We start from the raw sequence: 11,067 nt of genomic DNA on the forward strand, positions 1-11,067 counted from the left end.
CCATCCAACCTGACAGAGCTTGAGAGGATCGGCAGAGAAGAATCTGAGAAACACCCCAAAATATAGGTGTGTCAAGCTTGAGGCGTCATACCCAAGAAGGCTCAAGGCTGTAATTGCTGCCAAAGGTGCTGAATACTTATGTAAATGTGATATTTCAGTTTACATTTTTTATAAATTAGCCAACATTTTTAAAAACCTGTTTTTGCTTTGTCATTGTGGGATATAGAGTGTAGATTGATGAGGGAAAAAACAAGAATCAATTTTAGAATAAGGCTGTAACATAACAAATTGTGAAAAAGTCAAGTGGTCCGAATACTTTCCCGAATGTTTATGTGACCAACCGCCTCGATTGTCTTATGTAGCAATATTTGAAGTGGTATTTTTTTACATTGGATAGTATTACAAGATGGTATATCATACACTGCAGTTGAAGAACAGTGGGAAAGTTATTCTGCATTGAAAGTTGATAAACTTGTGACCCCAATCTTTATAAAATGGCCCTTAAATGTTTTGGTACACCTACTAGAGAGCTCGTCTTTGTCTACACCCATTCAGGATTGTTCACATCCTCTAGAAGAAGTTCGGTGAGGATCTCTGAATGATCCAATGTTGACCTAAATGACTAATGATGATAAATACAATCCACCTGTGTGTAATCAAGTCTCCGTATAAATGCACCTGCACTGTGATAGTCTCAGAGGTCCGTTAAAAGCGCAGAGAGCATCATGAAGAACAAGGAACACACCAGGCAGGTCCGAGATACTGTTGTGAAGAAGTTTAAAGCCGGATTTGGATACAACAAGATTTCCCAAGCTTTAAACATCCCAAGGAGCACTGTGCAAGCGATAATATTGAAATGGAAGGAGTATCAGACCACTGCAAATCTACCAAGACCTGGCCGTCCCTCTAAACTTTCAGCTCATACAAGGAGAAGACTGATCAGAGATGCAGCCAAGAGGCCCATGATCACTCTGGATGAACTGCAGAGATCTACAGCTGAGGTGGGAGACTCTGTCCATAGGACAACAATCAGTCGAATATTGCACAAATCTGGCCTTCATGGAAGAGTGGCAAGAAGAAAGCCATTTCTTAAAGATATCCATAAAAAGTGTTGTTTAAAGTTTGCCACAAGCCACCTGGGAGACACACCAAACATGTGGAAGAAGGTGCTCTGGTCAGATGAAACCAAAATTGAACTTTTTGGCAACAATGCAAAACGTTAAGTTTGGCGTAAAAGCCACACAGCTCATCACCCTGAACACATCATCCCCACTGTCAAACATGGTGGTGGCAGCATCATGGTTTGGCCCTGCTTTTCTTCAGCAGGGACAGGGAAGATGGTTAAAATTGATGGGAAGATGGATGGAGCCAAATACAGGACCATTCTGGAAGAATGATGGAGTCTGCAAAAGACCTGAGACTGGGACGGAGATTTGTCTTCCAACAAGACAATGATCCAAAACATAAAGCAAAATCTACATTGGAATGGTTCAAAATTAAACATATCCAGGTGTTAGAATGGCCAAATCAAAGTCCAGACCTGAATCCAATCGAGAATCTGTGAAAGAACTGAAAACTGCTGTTCACAAATGCTCTCCATCCAACCTCACTGAGCTCGAGCTGTTTTGCAAGGAGGAATGGGAAAGAATTTCAGTCTCTCGATGTGCAAAACTGATAGAGACATACCCCAAGCGACTTACAGCTGTAATCGCAGCAAAAGGTGGTGCTACAAAGTATTAACTTAAGGGGGCTGAATAATTTTGCCCGCCCAATTTTTCAGTTTTTGATTTGTTAAAAAAGTTTGAAATATCCAATTAATGTTCCACTTCATGATTGTGTCCCACTTGTTGTTGATTCTTCACAAAAAAATACAGTTTTATATCTTTATGTTTGAAGCCTGAAATGTGGCAAAAGGTCGCAAAGTTCAAGGGGGCCGAATACTTTCGCAAGGCACTGTAATTTTGGTTCCCGCCCCTGGTTAAAACATATTTTATAAGATGTAAAGATGTAACCTATAACAATAAGACTGAGAGCTAAAAGGTCCAAATCTACGTGAATGTATGACATTTGAACCCTTTTCCAGGTGGGAAGGGCAGACATATTGGTGGTGGGTGCAGGCAAGGCGGAGATGGTGAAAGGCGAGTGGTTGAAGGAGGGTGCTGTGGTTATCGACTGTGGCATCAACCACATCCCAGGTATGTTTAACAACCGTTTTCTCAGTCACAACCCAACAGTCTTGAATAGCATCCAGTGTCCATACCGGTCATTGGTGATGAAGAACCGTTTTCTCAGTCACAACCCAACAGTCTTGAATAGCATCCAGTGTCCATACCGGTCATTGGTGACGAAGAACCGTTTTCTCAGTCACAAGCCAACAGTCTTGAATAGCATCCAGTGTCCATACCGGTCATTGGTGATGAAGAACCGTTTTCTCAGTCACAACCCAACAGTCTTGAATAGCATCCAGTGTCCATACCGGTCATTGGTGACGAAGAACCGTTTTCTCAGTCACAAGCCAACAGTCTTGAATAGCATCCAGTGTCCATACCGGTCATTGGTGATGAAGAATCGTTTTCTCAGTCACAACCCAACAGTCTTGAATAGCATCCAGTGTCCATACCGGTCATTGGTGATGAAGAACCGTTTTCTCAGTCACAACCCAACAGTCTTGAATAGCATCCAGTGTCCATACCGGTCATTGGTGATGAAGAACCGTTTTCTCAGTCACAACCCAACAGTCTTGAATAGCATCCAGTGTCCATACCGGTCATTGGTGATGAAGGACCGTTTTCTCAGTCACAACCCAACAGTCTTGAATAGCATCCAGTGTCCATACCGGTCATTGGTGATGAAGGACCGTTTTCTCAGTCACAACCCAACAGTCTTGAATAGCATCCAGTGTCCATACCGGTCATTGGTGATGAAGAACCGTTTTCTCAGTCACAACCCAACAGTCTTGAATAGTGTCCATACCGGTCATTGGTGATGAAGAACCGTTTTCTCAGTCACAACCCAACAGTCTTGAATAGCATCCAGTGTCCATACCGGTCATTGGTGATGAAGGACCGTTTTCTCAGTCACAACCCAACAGTCTTGAATAGCATCCAGTGTCCATACCGGTCATTGGTGATGAAGAACCGTTTTCTCAGTCACAACCCAACAGTCTTGAATAGCATCCAGTGTCCATACCGGTCATTGGTGATGAAGGACCGTTTTCTCAGTCACAACCCAACAGTCTTGAATAGCATCCAGTGTTCATACCGGTCATTGGTGATGAAGAATCGTTTTCTCAGTCACAACCCAACAGTCTTGAATAGCATCCAGTGTCCATACCGGTCATTGGTGATGAAGAACCGTTTTCTCAGTCACAACCCAACAGTCTTGAATAGCATCCAGTGTCCATACCGGTCATTGGTGATGAAGAACCGTTTTCTCAGTCACAACCCAACAGTCTTGAATAGCATCCAGTGTCCATACCGGTCATTGGTGATGAAGAATCGTTTTCTCAGTCACAACCCAACAGTCTTGAATATTGTCCATACCGGTCTGAACAGGAGAGGAGGAGAGGCATTTAATACTTTCAGAAGGAAGCAGATGTCTCCTTTTAAATTCCTCCTTGTCTGGTGCTAGTCTGTTTCTGCTTTAGTCAACTTTTCATTAATGCAACAATGTGATGATGTTGAATGTAGAAAGTCCAGTAGCCAGGCTACTGCTTGGGTTCTCAGTGATCCTCAACTTCAGGCTTTGAACTTTGACCCTGACCATTGGACCCCCACAGATGACAGCAAAGCCAACGGGATGCGAGTGGTGGGGGATGTGCATTACCCCTCTGCCAAGGAGAAGGCTGGGTTTATTACCCCTGTGCCCGGGGAGTGGGACCAATGACCGTTGCTATGCTCATGGAGGTAGGCTGTCATAAATTCAATTATATTACTTTTGGGTGTTTTTGGGGCTAAAAAGTGCATTCAATTTACTTTCCACATGAACGTCAAACAGACTTATTTGGGCTTTTTGCATTTGTGTAGATAAAAGTTTTGTTTCAAAATAATTTATCTGAAACAAATTATGGCTATATTATAATGCACATACACTCATTTTGAGCTAAGAGGACAATGAACCTTTCTGATTAAATTGTTTTAGTTTCCTCTCTAAGATAAAGATACTAAATCAATACAAAATAATAGATAGGACTTTTTCATGTTCGTAAATGTTCTTGCCAGTCTATTTTATAGGCCTTACCACATAAATATCTTTTGGCTTTGACCCTGCCATGGCTGCTTGTAGATATTCTTTTTTGTCATGTTGGCAACAACACAGAAGTAAATCTATTATTGGTTAATGTAATTAAAATGTAGGCCCTAGTTATGCACTTACTGGCGACATCCCAAATGGCACCCTATTCCCTATATGGGACACTACTTTTGAAAAGATCCCTATGGGACCTGGTCAAAAGTAGTGCTCAAAATAGTGAATAAGGTGCCATTTAGAACACATCGCTGTCTTTCTCCATTGCTTTTGAGGGAGTATTTTTTTCCTTGTTTTCTCATTTAGTTGTAATGGTTGTGTCAGGATCGCAACGCTATAATGTTCAATGTTTACCTATGGTTACAAAAAAATGCAATTTTTTCTCTGTCTAGTTTTAAATGAGGATGTTTATCTTTTGGGATTTTTTTTCTTAATCTTAAGGATCGGCGTCCTGTCAACGGGGCAGTTGTAAATCATGCAGCGTGTTATGTCAAGATCACAGATTTTAGATAAACAACAAATTTCGGTAAATGTAAGTCTCTTATATCGGCTGAAAGCTTAAATTCTTGTTAATATAACTGCACTGTCCACTTTACAGTAGCTATTACTGCGAAAAAATGCCATGCTGTTGTTTGAGGAGAGCGCCTAACAACAAAACAGCTTTTTCATTGTGATAGGTGTGATAGCTGAAATGTGTAATAACATTCTGAAATCTTTCTCTGATGTATCATCCAAAGTGTCCCAGAGATAACATGAAGTGTTCTTTTGTTAGATCAAATCCTTTTTCATATCCTAAAAGGTCCATATAGCATGCACGATCAATTTTGTATTTCCACTTGTTCATTTTGCAAAGAAAGGAATCTGTGAAAATCTCACCCTAAACGTTGTTTCAGTAAGTCAAATCACTTTCGAATCTATTCCTCAGAGATCCTAGAAGCTAACAAGACTTCACTATTTCATTAGGGCTGTCGTATATCCTATAGGACACCATATTTGGTCAGAGAGCGACGTCTTCATGGTACAACAATGACGCGGGCGGTCACCACTTGAATGACCGTATCTTTGTCAAATAAGCACCAATCGGGATCAAACAAAGCTAGCTAGATAGCCAATGAGCTGGGCTTTACGGGAGTATAATGTATATGGGAAACCATGTATATATCAGAAAATGAAGTTTCCAACCTTGTACGACAGCATGCCTTTTCATTTGGGACAAAAAATTAAAAAGATATTCAGAGTTATGTAGTTATTATTAAAACTGGTTGTTTTGCAAATGTGGAACTTATTATATGGCTACTAATACTTGGAAAGCAAAATCAAAGTCCAAGTATACAGATTTGACGATATTCTTGCATAAAAATGGAATATGAATGTGAATGTCTCCTTTGCGATTTGCCCAAATGTACCTGGTGACTTCACACTAAAAGTCTCGAGGTTCAGTCATACTTGAAGTTATCCATCTGAAACGTTGCACATACACTGCTGCCATCTTGTGGACACTATTACAACCAGAGTGATGGCTATAACAGCGTGATGGCTATCTATTGCAAATGGTACCAAGAATATGCATATCCTTGCTTCAGGTCCTGAGCTACAGGCAGTTCGATTTGGGTATGTCATTTAGGCGAAAATTGAAAAAATGGGGGCTATCCCAGTTAAATAAAAACAACAACTGTTAACTATTTAATCTTGTGTTTTCTTCCTTTGTCATTTCTAGAACACTGTCCAGAGTGCAAAGAGCTTTCTCAAGACGTACCAGCCAGGAAAGTGGAACATTTCCTACGCCAAGCTAAAGCCACAGAAACCTCAACCCAGGTATAGACTTGATATCCTTGCTACATCTTCACACAATTTAGAGGACTTGCCTTTTACGCTTATCTCAAATGGATTTATGTTTCATATAGGTGACCCCGCGATAATCAGTAAATTAAATGAGAAATCAATCGATCAGTCAGCCATTTAGTCAGTCAGTCAGCCAGCCAATACAGCCAATACAGTTATATTTTAATATTGCTCCGACATTATCAATTTGACAATAAGTAAGGGTCATGTCCTAACAGTAGTGGCCATAAGGACACAACCACATTAGTAAAGAGAATGGGGAGAATTGGCATCACTGTAGGCCTACATCAGTATGATGTGATTTATGAGATCAAAGAAGCTCTCTACATGCTGTAGCTAGTGTGACCTTTTTCAGTGACGCCGCGATCGCACACTCCTTCACGCCAAAGACAATTGGCCGTCTGGCCCGGGAGGTTGGCCTCTTCTCAGAGGAGGTGGAGCCCTATGGGACGAACCGAGCCAAAGTTCGTCTGGAAGCCTTGAACCGCCTCAAGACACAGCCTAATGGGAAATACTTGGTGGTCACAGGGTAAGGGTAGTAAAACATGAACGACTGGGCCCAATGGGACAGTATGCAAGGTCACATCACATACCGATATGCAGTATGTGTACCAATTAACATTGGCACGGAAAGTTCATTATGAGCCTGTATGGGATATGCCCTGGTGTCTGTGCCCGGAAATGGCAAATGTTTTATGGCAAATGGCACAGCATCGTATCTGTGCCAAGTCTTTTGCCTTCCTCCTTGCAGCATCACACCCACACCACTGGGTGAGGGAACGACAACCACCACCCTGGGTTTGGCACAGGCCCTAGGGGCACACCTTCATGTCAACAGTTTTGCCTGTGTGCGCCAACCCAATCGGGGCTCAAACTTTGGGGTCAAAGGTGAGTTTTTGTTTTACAAAACATACTGCTTGGTGTTTCTGTCTTTGACGTTTTTGCCACTGGATTACCCAGTTGTTAATTTGTTTAACAAAATATTTCAATCCAACTAATTTATCTGACAAATCACAAGTCTTTAACTGACAAATCAAAATAATCACAAGAAAGAATACTCAGTTGTTGTTGTGTAGTCTCATACACATGCACAAATAAAAAGCACATTATTTATGCAAAACTTAACGTGACCACGTGTTTCTCAAGTTAAGTTTCAGCCCTCAAAGTGTACTCTGTATACCCCTTTTCATAAAGTTTTATTTATGGATTTGTAAATTGTTTGTAAAGATAGTTATACACACATGGTTAAACAATTATAAAACGGTACTTTGATCATAACTTCTATGTAGGTGGTGCTGTTGGAGGTGGTTATTGCCAAGTCATTCCTATGGAAGAGGTAAGCACTTTCTACTCCTCCTTCAGATACATCAATGTTCACATTTGAGTGCAGTCTTTAATCTGTTCTACCTCACTGATTCCAGGTCAGTCTCCACCTCACCAGTGACACACAAGCTGTCATGGCAGCCAGTAGCCTGGTGGTGGACACTGTCAATTCACGTGTGTTATGCGAGTCAACACAGTCAGATAAGGTCATAAAAACCATCAAATTAGTCCCAATATTATTTGGACACTCTATTTCAAAACCTATTTCAATTGTTCTTTACTTTGTTTACTAGGAAAGTACGTGGCATGTGTGCTTTCTGTTATTTCCAAGCCAAAACTTGCAAAACTGCATTATTTAAAATTGTATGTAAAAGCCTCTTTACATTACTCACACTAAAAACAAAAGGGATTCATTATAGAATGTTTTACTTTATTATAAAATTGTCTTCAGAAAGTATTCACACCTCTTAACCTTTTACACCTTTTGATATGTTACAACGTGGGATTAAAATGTATTTAATTATAACTTTATTGTCAATGATCCACACACAATATGTCTTGTGAAAGTGGAAAAAAATATATACAAATTAAAACAATTTCATGAAACATACATCTTGATTAGATAAGTATTCAACCCCCTGAGTCAATACATGTAAGAATCTCCTTTTGCAGCTATAACAGCTGTGAGTGTTTTGGGGTAAGTCTCTAAGACCTTCGCATACCTGGATTGTACAATATCTGCCCATTATTCTTCTCAAAATTCTTCAAGCTCTGTCAAATTGGTTGTGGATCATTGCCAGATAGCCATTTGTAAGCCAATTTACAGTACCAGTCAGAAGTTTTCGAAAACCTACTCATTCCAGGGTTTTTCTTTATTTTTTTACTCTTTTTGACATTGTAGAATAATAGTGAAGACATCAAAACTATGAAATAACACATATGGAATCATGTGGTAACCAAAAAAGTATTAAACAAATCAAAATATATTTTATATTTGAGATTCTTCAAAGTAGCCACCCTTTTTCTGTCACATTCGTAATAAGGACGGGACCCAGGCGCAGCTTGTGTTGAGTTCCACATCTTTATTTGAGTGAAACTTTCAAACAAAACAATAAACAAGCAACGAAACGTAACCTCAGTGGTGCTACAAGCACAAACACAAATAATATCCCACAAACACAGGTGGGAAAAATTGCTACCTAAATATGATCACCAATTAGAGGCAACTGGGAACCATACAAAACCCCAACATAGAGATATTGAACTAGAACATCTACTACACCACATCTACTGACCTACTACACCATAGAGAACCAAGGGCTCTCTATGGTCAGGGTATGACATTTCCTTGATGACAGCTTTGCACGGTCTTGGCATTCTTTCAATTTCTTTGCAAACATGTTTTTGCAGCATTACTTTAGTGCCTTATTGCAAACAGGATGCATGTTTTGAAAAACTGTTATTCTGTACAGGCTTCCTTACTTTCACTCTGTCCTTTAGGTTAGTATTGTGGAGTAACTATAATGTTGTTGAACAATCCTCAGATTACTCCTCTCACAGCCATTAAACTCTGTAACTGTTTTAAAGTCACCATTGGCCTCATGGTGAAATCCCTGAGAGGTTTCCTTCGTCTTTGGCAACTGAGTTAGGAATTGTATTGATACACCATCCAAAGTGTAATTGATAATGTCACCATACTCAAGATATTCAGTCTGCTCTTTTTTATTTTCACCCATCTACCAATAGGTGCCCTTTTTTGCAAGGCTTTGGAAAACCTTCCTGGTCTTTGTGGTGCAGAGATGAGTCGTATTTCAAATATCATGTTACCACTAATATTGCACACAGTGAGTCCATACATCTTATTATGTGACTTGTTAAGCACATTTGTACTCCTGTACTTCTTTAGGACATAACAAAGGGGTTAAATACTTATTGACTCAAGACATTTTAGTTTTAATGAATTATTAATTTGTACAAATTCAAAAAACTAAAATCCACTTTGACATTATATCAACGATGTTGCTCTTGCTGCGTGTGATTCCTTGATTCACCTCTACACAGACGACACCATTCTGTATACATCTGGCCCTTCTTTGGACACTGTGTTAACAAACCTCCAAACAAGCTTCAATGCCATGCCAACACTCCTTCCGTGGCCTCCAACTGCTTTTAAATGCTAGTAAAATTAAATGCATGCTCTTCAACCAATTGCTGCCTGCCCGACTAGCATCACTACTCTGGACGGTTCTGACGGTTCTGACAACTACAAATTCCTAGGCACAGCAGCGCCTCTTCAACCTCAGGAGGCTGAAGAAATTCGTCTTGTCACCAAAAACACACAAACCTTTACAGTTGCACAATCGAGAGCATCTTGTCGGGCTGTATCACCGCCTGGTACGGCAACTGCTCCGCCGATAACCGTAAGGCTCTCCAGAGGGTAAGTGAAGTCTGCACAACGCATCACCGGGGGCAAATTACCTGCCCTCCAGTACACAGTACACCTGCCTGTTCACCCCGCTATCATCCAGAAGGCGAGGTCAATACAGGTGCATCAAAGCTGGGACCAAGAGGCTGAAAAACAGCTTCTATCTCAAGGCCATCAGACTGTTAAACAGCCATCACTAACATTGAGTGGCTGCTGCCAACATACTGACTCAAATCTCTAGCCACTTTAATAATAAAAAATTGGATGTAGTAAATGTATCACTAGCCACTTTAAAGAATGCCACTTTATATAATGTTTACATACCCTACATTACTCATCTTATGTATATACTGTACTCTACACCATCTACTGCATCCTGCTTACGCCATTCGGCCATCGCTCATCCATATATTTTTATGTACATATTCTTATTCATTCCTTCACACTTCTGCGTGAAAGGTAGTTGTTGTGAAATTGTTAGGTAAGATTACTTGTTCGATATTACTGCATGGTTGGAACTAGAAGCACAAGCATTTCGCTACACTCACATTAACATCTGCTAACCAATTGTATTTTATTTTATTTGTCTGGCTAGACTGTAAACTCTCCTTCCAGACTCATATTAACAAGCATCTCCAATCCAAAATTAAATCTAGAATCGGCTTCCTATTTTGCAACAAAGCCTCCTTCACTCACGCTGCCAAACAAATTGTGGAAAAAGTCACGGGGTGTGAATACTTACTGAAGGCACTGTAGATTCGAGATGCGTAGCAGATTTGTAAAACCAAAATATATTGGAGGAAAGGCTGTTAATCAAGTTGTGTGTAATTCATGACAGGGTGCGATTTAATTTTACCATGCCCGTACAGGCTCTCTTTGATTGGCTGGTGCCACTGAGGGACGGTCACAGGAAGTTCTCCCTGTCCCAACTCAATAGGTTGAAGGGAAGTGGAATATCTTCTTCTCTTTATTGATGTGGTTATTACAAAGTATTGTTTTAAAGCAGGCATCTCAAAGCAAATTTGTGTAAGGGGCCATTTCTGTAAAGAAAAATACTTACAGAAAATGTCAAGGGTGTAGACCATTGTCGAAAAAAAACGAAGGAATAGTGAATGTAGAAATTAATGTAAAGAGTTTAAATCAAATGTAGGGTTTAAAACGAATAGCAGCCGACAAATGGGCCGTGGGGGGACATGTTTAAAGGGCTCATTCTTTTTGTTGGGGGGGTCTTG

The 11,067-nt window shown here is 40.3% G+C and overlaps 1 pseudogene; it reads left to right on the forward strand.

The window, feature by feature from the left end:
* Nucleotides 1-2,071: 2,071 nt before the first annotated feature.
* Nucleotides 2,072-10,811, forward strand: LOC135532564 (C-1-tetrahydrofolate synthase, cytoplasmic-like; annotated as a pseudogene).
* The last annotated feature ends 256 nt before the right edge of the window (nucleotides 10,812-11,067 follow it).

This window comes from Oncorhynchus masou, unplaced genomic scaffold, assembly GCF_036934945.1.
Source record: "Oncorhynchus masou masou isolate Uvic2021 unplaced genomic scaffold, UVic_Omas_1.1 unplaced_scaffold_1908, whole genome shotgun sequence".
Taxonomy (NCBI): Eukaryota; Metazoa; Chordata; class Actinopteri; order Salmoniformes; family Salmonidae; genus Oncorhynchus; species Oncorhynchus masou.